Source organism: Bicyclus anynana, chromosome 13 (assembly GCF_947172395.1).
Source record: "Bicyclus anynana chromosome 13, ilBicAnyn1.1, whole genome shotgun sequence".
Taxonomy (NCBI): domain Eukaryota; kingdom Metazoa; phylum Arthropoda; class Insecta; order Lepidoptera; family Nymphalidae; genus Bicyclus; species Bicyclus anynana.
The window spans coordinates 8,478,493-8,494,998 of record NC_069095.1 but is presented as its reverse complement, the minus strand read 5'-3'; the positions used below and the strand labels follow the sequence as shown (position 1 = coordinate 8,494,998).

Sequence of the window (16,506 nt, the reverse complement as noted above, 5' to 3'; positions counted from 1 at the left end):
TAAAAAGACAAATATTAGCTCTTGCTAGCGCAGTCGGGTGAAAAAAGGTTTATGCAGAGCTATACAGCGCCATCTAGCTTGTCATGTATGAACTACGTTACCAGAAACTTTTATTAGTTCGAGTACGTGGCACGGTGATGGCGCTGGTGAATTTACGGCGTATTTTAACAACACTACGCTAGATGGCGCTTTACTTAACTATGCTTAATATAAAAAAAATAAACAAGATGGCACCACAATGACTATTTGAAAGCATTCGCTAAAAATATTTCTAGAAAATATTATACTTAAATAATAAAAATATGTATATATATATTTATTCTAGACTTAATGATTTTGTAACAAGAAGTTAATATTTTTATAATACCTAACTCTTATTTTTTTTTACTTTTGTTATATCAAATTAATTACAATTAGATGTGCATACATCTCAAAATAAAAACAAAAATACAGTCGAACGTAGAATATCCTCCTACTTGGAAGTCGGTTAAAACTACTAATAAGGGAGAACAATAATTTATCTAAATTCGGGATGGTAGTTTACGTCGCACTGTTATGTAAATGTCCTTATTCTATTCTTTGTACCTATACACAGTAAAAAAAAACAGAAATAGACAAAAACGATATGCCCCGGGTGAGGATCGAACTCACGACCTTAAGATTATGAGACTTACGCGCTGCCTACTGCGCCACCGAGGCTTGCGTAAGAAGGTTAAAATTTTTAATAAGTTACATTTATATTTTTTTTTTATCAACATTGTATTTTTTATCTCCATACAAAAACAGATTACAGATAATATTCCTGCAATATTAGTCCACGCGATAAAACTTGAATGACCACAGTAATTCATTGTAATTTTGTAATACAGATATAATACAGCGTCAATAATTTTTGAGGCTTCCTATGAAATAAAATACAATAGGTAATAATCGCTGAATTATCGAGAAATAAGTTTTTGCAGACAAATTTTTCAAGTTTATGTCAAAGTTATTACTGTAACATCCTAATGCCTAATTTACTTATCAAAAACAAATCTAAAGAAATACTTTATTTGTTACAATTTAATACCAAAACCACAAAACCGATTTTAAAAATTCTTTCACCAATGAAAATCCACATTGTCTGCGAATAATATAGGCTATAATTTATCGCACGGGAGCGGGAACTACGCATTTGACACCGCAGTTCGTCCGATAGTAGGTAGAGGTACCTACCTTACTTTACGAGTAGGTAGTCAATCGGTCTTAATCTATATCTATATCTATACTAATATTATAAAGAGGTAAAGTTTGTAAGTTTGTAAGTTTGTCACATTTTTTAAATGGGGTAATCTTCGGAACTACTGGTCCGATTTTAAAAATGCTTTCACCAGTAGAATGCTACAATATCGGGGAGTGCTATAGGCTATATGTTATATTGGTATCATATATATTAGCCGAGTTATCACAGTTTTTGTCATACAGGTCGGACTGAAAATCCTCTTAAACAGACTTATTCGCATGCGCTGCCTTAATTATTGTGTAAAATTGAAATTAATGTATGGAGACTTTATGTATCTTTAAAAGTTCTACAAAAAAGTCCGCGACACCATATATCTATCTTCTATATATTAGCAAATATATTACCTTTTGTGTTTTAAAAAATATTAATTTTATATACTTAGGTTTACGTCATTATTTATACAACTAAACTTTAATCCTTATTAAAATAAATTATTTAATAATTACAAGGATATTATGGAGATAAGATTTGTGCTTTACAGTATGTTAATTACTTAAATAGTTTCGGAGATAATACAAAATTTCTAAAAGACGCAGAAATTCCGCTATATGACACCCGACGCTTACATTTACGTAGTTCCCGTTCCCGTGTGAATATGGGGATCAAACATAGCCTATGACACTCGCAAATAACGTAGCTTTCTATTAGTAAAATAATCTTTCAAATCGGTCCAGTAGATCCAGAGATTACCTCCTACAACCACACGAGCTTTACCTCTTTATATTATTAGCATAGAAGTCTCTATTTCTCTTGGTCATACCACCACTTTCGAAGGACTGGACCGATTTATTTTGGTCCTAAGGGTAGGAGTAAGATAGAGAAGTTACAGGGTAGGGTAGGTTTAGGGCCGGGTTTAGGGTAGTGGTAGGGTAGGGGTAGAGGTAGGGTAGTGGTAGGGTAGAGGTACGGGTAGGATAGGGAAGTGGTAGGGTAGGGGTAGGATAGGCGTGAGATAGGGTACGGGTGGGATAGGGGTAGGAAAGGGATAGGGTACGGGGAGGGTAGGGGTAGGGTGTAGGTAAGGTAGGGGTAGGGTAGGGGTAGGGTGGGGGTAGGGTAGAGTAGGGGTAGGGTAGATGTAGGGGTTAGGTAGGGTAGGGTTGGGGTAGTGGTAGGGTAGGGGTAGGGTAGGGTAGGGGTAGGGTAGGGTTGGGGTAGTGGTAGGGTAGGGGTAGGGTAGAGTAGGGGTAGTAGTAAAGTTGACATCGAAATTTACGCGGACGAAGTCGCGGGCGTCCGCTAGTGATAGCATAAATAGTAAGTGTTTGTATTAAGTGTAAACTATCACAGAATTTTACTGTAACAAATAATCACAGCTAAATTAGCTGTATCCAATGATATTAAATAATGTAAGATGTGTTACTAGCGCATGAAAAATTAGGCGCTCAAAAGAGGAAATTTATACACAACTCAATGTTAGTTATGGTCAACAACGAACGTTATTTAAACAAATAGTACCTAAATATCGTCTACAATGTCGAGTTGTGACTTCAGGAATATAGACTACAAGGACTTATAGATAAATATAATAATGGAATTAAAGTAATAATTGTGCATGTGTGCGCCCAGTGTTGTAGCCCATTCACTTTTTGCGGATATTTTGGGTCGTAACCGATCTATAGTATAAAATTATCATTGGCTTTATGCAAGATAAAACTGTAAGTACTTACCTAATAAGAAAACCCTTCGTTGCAATGTGGCTTTAGACCAAACGACATCATAGGCGACAACAGCTTTGCGAAGCTAAATCGAAAGAGCTAAATCAAAAATCAAAAGAGATCCAAGCATGTCCATGAGTTTTATTGCAAACAAGCGTACGCCCGCGACTTTGTCCGCGTGGAACTCAGTTTTTCACAAATCTCGTGGGAACCATAGATTTCTCCGGGTTGAATAGTGTGGCTATGTGGCCTGAACCTTGCCATGTGGAAAAGGCACATGGCCAGGTTTTACGTGGATCCTTCGGGATAGGACCCTTCTGGATTTCTCCATCCGGTAGAGGTGGCTCCCGAAACTTAGCAGGCTACTCAGGGTCGTCGATAGCCAGATCTCATAACTCGTCCTCTAGTTTTTACAAATACCTACTCTAATAAAATAGCAGAGCATACGTTGTGTTATTATACTACTAATGCTGTTATTTAATAAATATGCTGAATTAATAAGTAAATTATTCAAAATTAATAATTTTCTCATTCCTTAGTTATTAATATACAATCTACAAGATACGATATAAATCATTATTATAGATTTATGTCAGAATCTAACGAAAACAGGTTAAATCTGTTAAAGCGCCTGCCAAAAGTTTTCGAGCAAACTTTCACTAATCGACACCTAAAATGTCATTATATCGCCATAAATTCTCTCAGGAGCTATAAATTTTCCTCGTTTTTAGGCTTGTTTTAACCCTTCCCCGTTGTGAATATTTAAAAAGTCGTTGGGAACATTCTAATTGGGCAATCCTGCAAGGATTAAATTATCAAGACACCTATTTTACGGCACCTTTTCAAAGTTAATGAATTCAACATGAATTAACCGCGGCTGTTGCTTGCTAAATTGCGGAGACCGTTCAGAATACACCAGCTGATAAAAAATACGTAGATTTTACAAGTTTGAAATATTTCAGACCTGAAGTCATTCTATCTTACTAATAATATAAACGTGAAAGTTTGTTTGGATGTTTGTTATTCTTTAACACCGCAACTACTGATCTGATTTGGATGAAATTTAAAACGGAGATAAATTAACACATACGTTACTTTCATCCCAGAAAAATCCATGGTTCCCGCGGGATTTTTGAATAACTGAATACTACACGGACGAAGTCGTCGGCTAATTTCTATTATGTATCTACATATTTTTTTTATTGTTATACATTATAGGAATGGATGACTGAAATCTGTTAATTTTATGCAAAGTTTATAGAAAACCAAAGAAACTTTAAAGTGTTTAATAATAATTAGGACCCATTTATTACCCGACTGCAAGAAGGGTTATGTTTTTCGCGCGTATCTTGTATCTAAGTATGTATGTATGTATGTATGTAATATTCTTTATTACCTCATATCTTCCAAACCACTGAACCGATTTACGTAATTAGGATATCGTTAGATTTATCTCAATAACCCAAGGAGAAGAAGTTTCATTCTAGAAGAGAATAAAACAGAGAGGCATGTTTTTATAACATTTTTAATTTAAATCCCGTAGTTCCAAGCGGCTAAAATGTTTACTCGCGAAGGGGACATTGCTAACTTTATTTTTCGACTTTTTGTACGTTAATTTTTTACGGGAATCCCCCGAGACCGATTCGAGATTTGAAACAGGCGGAGTTTAAAAGTTGTAAGAGTTTGTTAAAGGACACTTTTACAATGGGTTAAGCTTGCACAACGCCGGAATCGCGGCATGCATAATTTTATGACTTCCCTGAGGCTTTGTTGAATTTTATATCAAAAAGAAAAATTTACTTATCTACTGATTTTATATATATATTTTTTTATAAAGAATATTTCCCATATCTTTTAAATATGACCAATATTTCCATTCCCCTCCAACTAGTCGAGAAAGACTGTATTAGGAGTGGGTACGACAATAGACCAACGGGGCGGGGATCGAACCACCACCCCTCGGTGATGAGTCCGATCACTCTTACTATTGAGCTATTGAGGCTTAAATTAAATATTAATATCTATATAAATTATGTATTTTGTTATAACTCATTCCATCTATTGTTATCAAGCGAAGATTCCATACACCCACAAAAATATTTCATCTGGCCGAGTAAAGACATTTGTAACACCAAATTGATAATAATAAATTGTCACCCTTTGAAGGATCTGTTTATCCGGCCCTCTTAAAACCGCATATTTAAACTACTAGCGGACGCTTCGTCCATGTGGAATTTACCGCGTGGAATTTGTTTTTCACAAATCCCTCGGGAACCTTGGATTTTTCCGGAATAAAAAGTAGCGTATGTGTTAACCCAGGCTGTAATATACCAAACTTCAGCCAATTCGGTTCAGTAGTCGAGGCGTGAAAGAGTAACAAACATTCATATCATCAAAATCATCGGTTTTCGCAAAAATCGGGAAACCGGGGATTTTTTTCGGGATAAAAAGTGTTTATCCAGATGTGTTATAAGCCTATGTGTTAATCCAGAGTAAAATCTATTTCCATTCCAAATGTCAGCCAAACCGCTTCAGTAGTAGCGGTGATAAAGAGTAACAAACATCCAAACATCCATACAAAACTTCGCGTTCATAATATTAGTAGGATTCAGAAAAAACACCGCAGTACTACCTAGATTGGTTTCACAACATCCAACAGCATATGAAATAAATAATCTAGTAAATCAAAACAGTTAGATGTTATATAAAAAGACAGCTTTATTTAAACTTACTAATGTTCAGTCTTTCAAAGAAATCATCATTATCAATCCATATTCGGCTCACTGCTGAGCTCGAGTCTCCTCTCAGAGAGGGGTTAGGCCAATTATAGTCCACCACGCTGGCCCAATGCGGATTGGCAGACTTCACACACGCAGAGAATTAAGAAAATTCTCTGGTATGCAGATTTCCTCACGATGTTTTTCCTTCACCGTTTGAGACACGTGATATTTAATTTCTTAAAATGCACACAACTAAGAAATACTGGCTTTCAATTTACAAAGAAACATTTTTAAATATAAAATTTACTTTAAAAAAATACTGACTTTCAATTTACAGCCGTACATTTTAGGTTAAGACTTAAGGTCGTAGCATCTTCCATTGCACCTTTACCACGCGACAATATTTCGTGTGTAACATTAAAATTTATCACTGGCGGGTGAGTTTACGCGAAAGCCTGGTGATAAAATAAAATGACAGTTGTTTAGTATTGGCCCGGGAATATTGTTTGTACTATGTAGAAATTGAAAGGTATGGGGCGCTCGAGACCTGTTTTATTTATGATGGAAAATGGGTTTTAGATTGCCGTGACTATACGAGTATGCGAAAGGAGTATGGCGTGAGTATGATTCTACATTGAGGGTGATATCGTAGATACGTTACAAGGATTTCTTGACTAAAGTCAAAATTTTGCAAGAAAGTGTCAAAGTTTTCCTAAACCGAAGGTTGCCTGGAAGAAATCGCTACTTAGCGATAAGGCCGACTTTTGTATGCTGATCTCTTCGTAATATTATGTTTTTATTCCATTTTGTCTTTGTGGTGTGCAAATAAAGTATATCTATCTATCTATCTAAAGTTTATAATTTGAAAATGCATCTTATGCCTACCTATTTATGCTAGTAAGCGCAATGTTGGTTGTTTATTTTTGTTGACCTGGCATCACGCCGAAACTACTTAATGAATTCAAATTAAACTTTATACGATTTGAGACCGTAATACGGTATATACGGATAAATTTATGTCAAATAATTAGTGGAGGGGTTAACATCTCAAACCAGAAAGTGCAAAAAGCTAACGTTAATATATGAAACATGCGAAAATATAAATAGAAGGGAATGAACCCGAAATTACATACATACACCGATTTCCACGTGAACAAAGTAGCGAGCGTACCCCAGTATAGACATAAATGTCGAATCACATTCACGATAGCCGAAGCACGAAAGCCCAGAAATAGAAGCCACATGTGCAAACTGTCAAGAAAAGCATCCTGCAAGTTACAGAGGCTGTATCCAATATAAACAGTATAGGGATAAAATATTTAATGTAAAAGCCAAAATAAAACCACTACAACAAGAAAATCGAAAAGAAAGACCAGCTTCTCCAAACTATTACAATACCTCTACTAACCCCGACAGCTATGCTGAAGCTGTAAAACGGGATCACGAATTCACAAGAAAACCAAATGCAAGACCAACCAATACTGTTTCATATGAAACAGACAGCCTAGGAAAAATGTTAGACACTATGTTTAACAAATTTCAGCAAGTCATGACTAAAATGATGGACAACATGATGGATCGAATGGTCCAACTTTTCAAGGCTCTTGTAACCAACCAAGTAAAATAGGTAATCTGCGAATAGTTACATGGAACGCCAATGGGATGAGAGAACGTCAGCTTGAACTTGAGGTATTTTTAAATACTGAAGGCATTGATATAGCACTAATAAGTGAAACAAGAACAACAGCTAAAACTTACATAGCAATAAAAAATTATGTAACATACATGACAAACCACCCATCAGGAAACACTCATGGAGGAACAGCAATAATTATAAGAAAAAACATAAAGCATTTTGAAATGGAAGCTTTCTGTAAAGAAAAAATTCAAGCCACCTCAGTTAAAATACAAAACAATAAGACAGACATCATTATCTCAGCTGTATATTGCCCTCCCAGGCATACTGTAACTTCTGACGATTTTAACACATATTTCTCTACTCTTGGCCCTAGATTCATATGTGGAGGGGATTGGAATTCCAAACATACGTACTGGGGATCGAGACTAACAACAACTAGAGGACGTCAGTTGTATAAAACATTGAAAAGCTCTTGTTTAGAATATGCATCAACGCGCACTCCAACATACTGGCCGAGTGACCCTAATAAAATTCCAGACCTTCTAGATTTTTATGTTTTGAAGGGGATTAGCTGCAATTACCTAAAAGTAGAATCCTGCATAGATTTATCTTCAGACCATACTCCTGTAATTCTAAATTATAGCAGCAAAATATTATATAGTAGACCTGTCCCAAGATTGTACAATCGAAAAACAAATTGGAAACTATACCAACAAGTAATCTCCTCTAAGATAAATCTAAAAGTACCATTGAAAACAGAACAAGACGTTGAACAAAATATTGAAGAATTAAACATCCTTTTACACACAGCAGCTCAAGAGTCTACCCCATTTCTCAAAGAATCTGAAATCATGGCTCAAATTTACCCAAAAGCCATAAAAGATCAAGTTAGGGTACGACGAAACCTTAGAAAATCTTGGCACCATAGAAGATACCCAAGTAACAAAAAGGCGTTTAATGAAGCCTCGGAGGAACTAAAAAATCTTATTAAAACATACAACAATGATAACCTACAAAATTACTTGATGAGACTAACACCTACACCAAGTACAGACTACTCTCTATGGAAAGCCACCAGGAAGATGAAGCGACCTAACACTCATGTACCACCAATTAAAAAGCGAAATGGAACTTGGGCTAGATCTAATATAGAAAAAGCTACAGAATATGCAGAATATTTAAATGGTGTATTTACACCCCATCAGAGCTTAGATCAAATTCATGAAAGCGAAGTACATACATATCTTCAAACTCCATTCCAAATGTGCCTGCCGCTGAATAGCTGTTCTCCAAAAGAAGTTACTCGAGCCATTACATATCTCAAAGGCAAAAAAGCTCCAGGATATGACCAAATAGATGATATGTTGTTAAAAAAACTGCCACACAAAGGAATCATGCTCCTAGTTATTATTTTTAATGCCTGTATTCGACTAGGTCATTTCCCTAGCCAGTGGAAAATCGCACAAGTGGTCATGGTCCCAAAGCCTGGTAAACCACCCCAGGAGACGTCATCATACAGACCAATAAGTCTTCTTCCAATACTAGGAAAATTATTTGAGAGAGTCCTACTCAACCGACTTCTACCTTACTTACAGGACATAATTCCAACCCATCAATTTGGTTTTCGTTCTCACCACGGCACTGTAGAACAGATTCACCGTCTAGTAGACATCATTAGCAGAACCCTAGAAAACAAACAGTATTGTTCTGCTGTCTTTATAGATATAGGTCAGGCTTTTGATAAAGTTTGGCATAAAGGGCTCCTATATAAAACAAAAAAGCTCCTACCACACTCATTCCACTGCCTTCTAGATTCTTATTTGCATAATAGATGCTACCAAGTTAAATGCCAAGATGAAGTATCGCCGCTATACAATATTGAATCTGGTGTCCCACAGGGAAGCATTTTGGGCCCCGTACTATATCTTCTGTTTACTGCTGACTTGCCTATAAAAGAAAACACTACAACTGCAACATACGCCGATGATACCGCTGTTCTGTCAGTACACGAAAATCCGGAAGCAGCTTCACTGAACCTGCAAATCCATCTAAATGAGATTGAAGATTGGCTAACAAAATGGCGTATAAAAGCAAACCAAAGTAAATCCACACATGTTACATTTACACTTCGCAGAAAAACATGTCCACCCGTAAAACTCTTTAATGAAGAGCTTCCTCAGGCAGATGACGCTAAGTATCTTGGCATGCATCTTGACAGACGGCTTACATGGCGTAAGCATATTTGGACTAAGCGCAAACAGCTTGACACAAAATTAAGAAACCTGTACTGGCTGACCGGCAAAAAGTCTCAGCTGAATAGTACCAGCAAGTTAGCAGTATACAAAGCTATATTGAAGCCGATCTGGACTTATGGTATACAACTTTGGGGAACAGCCAGTACAAGTAACATTGAGATACTGGAAAGATTTCAAAACAAGGCTTTAAGATGTCTTTTTAACATCCCGCCATACATAAGTAACAAGAATATCCAAAGTGATCTTAATGTTAAGACAGTCAGACAGGAAATACAGTGCTACAGTATCAAATATCAGGAGCGACTAGCAATGCATGTCAATGACTTGGCAAACAATCTAGAAGGAGACGGCAGCCTGCTTTTTTTGCAGACTGAAACGCAACAGTGTTCAAAATCTAGCCAAGAAAAATAGCTAGAATACAGCATAATAGGAGATTTGTTAATGGACTTACTCCTTCTGATGACCCATAACCTCTAACCAACAGACGAACGGCTCAATGTCGAATGACAGATTGCCGAGTAACAGTATAAGAGAAAGGAGAAAAAAAAAAAAAAAAAAACATTCACGATAGGTAGTCCTGCATCACCCATTCGTAAAATAACTACGAGAGAAACATGAACATGCTTATTTTGAGAGTCAGTAAGAAACACCTTCCGCCAACATAATATAACGTCTTATTGCCCCCTTGTATGACTCGCATAAAATAAATCACGAAGTGCTCGTGTAAATAAACAATACATAAGCGGAGATTTTACTACTGGACACAACATAAAGGGGTTGCCGGTTGCACCGGTTTATATCCTCCGGATGAGCCGGGCCGGCGTCATAAACCGGACCGGATTACTTTTATATCTCGTAACAAATAATAGCACATAAAACTTGTGTGAAAAACACTAGTTACATCCCGGATGAGCGAGCGTAGAGACAGCAGAAAAGGTAATTCGCAACTGCCAAATAATGCGGTACCGTTTAAATTTTTTGGAGTTTACTCCTTATGAATCTATTTTTCCTATAGGGCCCCCGGTATGAAAAAAATATGGGCAGTTTGATGAACGAATGACAGCGTTACGTTTTTTGTGCGCACCTTTCACTTTTCAAGCTTATTATTGAGACGTACATAGTGTGTGTTGCAGGGCAACATACACCTATTTAGACAGTCGATGTGAAATAGTAAACTTCATTCACACTGAGCTGACACACACTTTTTTTCTTTATAACGCTTGACTACAATCTCACCTGATGGTAAGCGATGATGCATGATGATCTATAAGATGGATGCTGGCTAACTTATGACAAATAAGCTGAAAATCCACACCCTCTTTCGGTTTCTACACGAGATCGTATCAGAGGGCTAAATCACCACGGCCGAAGCCTCCCACCATCCAGGACCAATTAAGAAAACCTCAATCAGCCCAGATCCAACCCAGGACCTCCATTTTGTAAATCCACCGCGCCACTGCGCCACTGAGGTCGTCAATATATTTAATTATTTCAACATCATCATACCAGCCGATGCAAGTCCACTGCAGGACATAATCCTTTTGTAGGGACCTCAAAACATCACGATACTGAGGCGTCTGCATCCAGCGAATGCCTGCGACTCGCTTGACAGGACAGGTGCTGCCATTTTGATCGGTCTTTTGCCTTCAGTAGCCAGTTTTTGCCGGTAACATTCATGATGTCGTCGACCCACCGATAACGTGGTCTGCCTCTGCCTCGTGATCCTTTAGGTCCCGACCATTTCGTTATCCTGACAGTCCAACGGTCATCTGTGAGTCGAGCGACATGTCCGGCCCATTTCCATTTGGCTTTAAGTGCGAAGGTTAGGGCGTCGATTATTTTTGTTTTCTGCCTGATGATGGAGTGACGGATTTTGTGAATTTTTTGATATTAGTTATGCTTCGTTCTATAGCTCTTTGGCAAGTCCTAATCATTGTTTTAGCCTTCTTGGTAAATTTCCAAGTCTGGCAGCCATAAGTTAAAGTAGGTAGGATGCAGGTGTTCATTATTTTACTTTTCAGTTTCAGTATTGAAGTAAACAAAATAGTTATTTGTTAAGTAGGTATGCAAGGTAGCAAAATTGATTTTAGCAAGAAGGTAAGAAAGCGTATTGAATACCGAGTGATCAAAGAATGAATATGATTAAAATGAATATCCACCATCCATCTTCACAATTTTTATTTAATTTTATCACAAAAATGAACAATTTCTTAGAACTTTGAATTAGAGAATACTTAATTGTATTTTATTATTTATTTTGTTTTTCAAAATTTTTGTATGTCAAAAAACTGAAAAGAAATACGATAATTGGACTAGACGTAGGTATTTTGCCGAGATAGAAGTTAAAAGACTTAAACAAAATTAAAAGACTAGTGTTTTATTTTGCTGTCGTTATCATGACATTCGTAATTCAGACTAAGCAATAGGGGTGAAGTAGCGCTTATAAAAATGTCCGGTGAAGATTTACTTAGAACTTATCCTCAATGTTACAAATATACTTGCTAATAAAATATAGAGATTTCATATACAACAAATATATTATTTTTTAAATAATTGTCTTTTAGTAGTACTAAAGCCATTTTAGTAGCCGCGGCCGCGGCGTTTTAGTAGTAGTAATACAAGTTATTGTCTTTTCCGCACCGAGATTAAATCAAATTAAATCAGTAAAATGGATTTTTCATAACTACCCTCAAATTGGTGTTTAATCTACCTACCTAGATTAATGAACTCGAAAAGAAATAATTGGGATAGGCTTATTTACGAACAACTGGTGTGTTGCATATTATGTCAATGAAGTAAGAGTTACATATTTATTCCTTTTGCCGTGGAAACCCATAGGCCATGGAGTCGCAGTACCAAAAAATTTCTCCGAACCATTTTACCGCGGCTAGTGACTTCGACTGGTGACTAAAGGACTATCAGCCTGGCTGTCCAGCGCGGAAATGTAGCCAGTATTCTTGCCATCGTTCCACGTGGGTATGATTTGTATAGTCATTGGAATAAGTTAGGTTAAGTTTCTTTTTGTAATTCTGTCTCAATAAAAAATTTAATAACCAATGACCAACAATATCATAATTTTAAAATATAGTTTTCAAGTTTGCATCAATAAATACCTTAATACGAGTTGCTAGGTATGTATGGAGCCTAAGTTCATAATTTGGTAAAGTATCACCGGAGGCGACTACGTCTCTCCCTCCTCTTCGTCCTCCTACAAAGACGTTACAAAAGACTTTACGCCTCATTCAACATTAAAGAATTAATCGCCCTCTACAGTACAGTTCGCTTCAAAACTTTCGTGACAACGTTTAAAAAAAAAATATCTGTAGCTGAAATTATGCTATTTCAACTGTGTGCGCTTTTGTAGTAGTACCTAGTAACTACAGGTCTTTGTGGTAGAGCTCGTCTGAGGAGGGAAAACCGCTCATTTCTGCGCTCAATCATATGAATCACTATCGAAATATCGCTGTAATTAAAAGCTCATGTGCATGGCTTTTCACCAACGCCTCAAACGGATTCATAGTTCCACGTGGTCAGCTTGTTCTGCGCGTTCTTGCTCTATTATTCTCATTGGCTTTTTAATAACTCGTGGATTTACAGATGACAGAAATGGTTGAATGCATAATTATATTATTAATTAATCTGTGTATTCTCAACAAATAAATGAATTTAAATTTGAATTGACCATTGGGAGTTTTAGGTTTGTCGCCATTTATATATTGTAACTAAAATCTTTTTGTTAGTTAAATAGTTACCAGAAAAGGCAATGACGTTTCTATTTTAAATGGGGTTTTCAGATAGATACGGAATCCAACTTTGTAGTCAAGCTTCCAAGGACTTACTTAAAATACTCTTGTCAGTCATATATGAATATAATAAACAGAAATCCGTGGCCGCCTGTACTTTCGTCGACGGACTTAAAGAATATCGCTCATCGTAAAAACTTTGTGCGCCGTAAACTATGAAAATTAAATTACCTACAGATTGTAGCGGCAATATACATTTCTCTTGTAATCAAGTGTTTGCAACACGCCTTCCCCTTACCTTTAGCGATATTGCATGGCAATATTTTTAGGTAGATGATTTAACGTATTTACCTTAGAGCTGCTAAAAAGAAAAACTCAGTTCAAAAATTCAGTTTCATTTAATTCAATTTCGTTTAGGTATTTCAGTACTTAAGCTGTTTATAGTCTCAAGACTCTCTTCTAGTGTCTAGGTACCTAACATAGGTTTTGGAATATTCTAAGTTCTAATACTTTTGTATTATATTTCCGGTATTTAAAGCGCTATAAAACATGAATAGGACTAGTGAAGAGCGGGAACTTTACATAAAGGCGATCATTGACACATTGTAACTTAGCAAGTAGTAATAAATAAATAAAAAATAAATAAGTAAATATAATCTTTATTAACCAAACCAAACCAATAGATACAAAAACCAAGTATTTGATTGCCAGTGGTATCCACACTAGATTGATCTGTATCGCGGAGACCAATGATACATGTAGCATTAGCTCATAAATATCTATTCGCTTTGTCTCTGAGTGCCGTAAGCTGCTTCTATGTCATCATCATCACCATCGTCATCATCATCATCATCATCATCATTATCATATCATTCGACGGACATCCAATGCAAGACAGACCTTTTGTAGGAACTTTCAAACATCAGGAGTATATTTTATTTTATGTATAATTACCGAATATATTTTATTTTATGTATAATTGCTTATATATGTATAATTACCGAATCCAGTTCATGTAACGTATCTTTAGTAATACATGGTTGTTTTGACCCAAAAATTTCCAACAATGTCTGAACATTCGGGGTAGTGATTACGATCCTTCAACCCTGCGCCCTCGGAATGTCATCTGGAATATAATATATCGCTGGCTGGACCCGGAGCTCCTCGGGGAGACCCTGTTAATTACAAAGTACAAGTCGCCGCGTCCGTTGAGGGAAACCTTTTAATGTTTTGTTTATCTTACACACTGATATTTGAAATTATACAAAAATATATAATTTAAAAAATAGGCATAACTTAAAGTTGCCTATTATCAAGTCGATAATATATCTTAGAAAGAACGTTTATTTTAGTTAGGCTGGTGGCTAGTTGCCACCCTACCAGATTGCCGGGAAGAAATCGCTACTTAGCGATAAGGCCGCCTTTTGTATGCTGATCTCTTCTTAATATGTTTTTATTTCACTTGTATTTGTCTTTGTGGTGTGCAAATAAAGTATATCTATCTATCTATCTATCTACCAACAAAGACGTACCACCAAGCGATTTAGCGTTCCGGTACGATGTCGTGTAGAAACCTAAAGGATTGTGGATTTTCATCCTTCCCCTAACAAGTTAGCCCGCTTCCATCTTAGATTGCATCATCACTTACCAATAGCGGCCTTATTATGTATCTCAGGGCACAGAAAACATATGTACAAGTACTCAGGGTACCATTCAAACAATGAGTCACTACATCGTTTTTCATATTTTTTTCGTTTTTGTTATCATCTAATTTACCTAATTCTACGAAATGAACTTGACTACGCCATTTTTCAACAAATGTCAGTTATTTTTTGTTTTAACCATCATCTAACATTAATATTTCAACGTAATTACCTACCTACGTAAATAACAGTTTTTTTCTAATTAATTTGTTGGTAAACAGTATTCATCAAGAAAGGCTGAAGATGATAGATGAGTGAGCGTGTGCTCTCCATAGATTCCTGCTTTGAATAATATTTTTTTATTTGTCATTATATTGGAATAAAGTTAGTATAAAGTTAGTTATAAATTTAGTTATAATAAAGTTAGTTATAAAAGTAAGAGACAATAGCATTTATACATAGATAACGTTAATTATTGTCTTATAAGCAAATAAAACAAAAAATATCGTTAAATTAAATAAAATATTGTCGTCATGATCTGCAATTTACTCGTACTTAATTCGTTTCGAGTAAAGTACAAAAGTTTACTTAAATAATAAAGGTACCTACAGATATATATCAAATTCCCACAACGGTATGAACTCCAAAAACGCATTTAACGTTCCAATTTTAATTTTTTTTTCTTCGACATTTGAACTTGGAACAACGCCACGAGGGATATTTCACGTCGTTCCAGTTCGAAAATTAAATTTAAATCCCCTCACATTTTTACCGCCCTTCAAATTATTTGACGCAATAAGTTATAACTTTTTTGTCGGTGTATTATTTAATTTCCTTAGGTCAGATTCCTTGAGGCCTTGCTTGTTAAAACGCGTAGAATATTAGGGACTTTTGTATGATAATATGTACCGACATAATTCTTATATCTATATTTCAAATTCCGTGTCCCGTTGTCTACACACAAACTTAATGAAGCTTATTTAAAGTGATACAGAAATTTTAGGCAATTTTCTTCCCTATCTATACTTATTGGTGATTTGTGGATCTAATCTATTTAGAGAAATTGTTGAATATAAATATGAAAGGCTGCTAGGCCTGAATAGGGCGTTTATGATTATGATTAATTGTTTAAAATATAATAAATTTCCAATGTTACTAACTATACTAATTTAATAATAATAATAATAATAATGTAAGGTTTCGTAAATATTATTGTCTAAAATGTGGTTTTTCTAGATAAATTTATATGGAATATTACATTTTTATTTAAAATGGAATTCATAAAAACAATATTAACACGTCCGGCAGTATGGCCGAGTATTTAATTTAAATAAATAAAGTATTCTATGGCTGTACGGTGATGCCTTTGCCTTTTGGCATACAAAAAAAGAAAAGAGAAAGGATGACGCCTGGCGGCGGCGGGAGTTATAAAATGGTGGACGACGAAAATTGATTATCGATTTAATTACTAAATTACTAATCATTGAGTGTAAATGAAATGTCAATGAAAATGTACGACAGTTAATGTTTACGAGATTTCATGATATTGTCAATGTCGAGATTTAC

The 16,506-nt window shown here is 35.8% G+C and overlaps 1 non-coding gene across 1 annotated transcript; it reads right to left on the bottom strand.

The window, feature by feature from the left end:
• Window positions 1–626: 626 nt before the first annotated feature.
• Trnam-cau (transfer RNA methionine (anticodon CAU)) lies at window positions 627–699 on the bottom strand. The gene has a single exon. It is a non-coding gene; the product is annotated as a tRNA-Met (tRNA).
• Window positions 700–16,506: the final 15,807 nt, after the last annotated feature.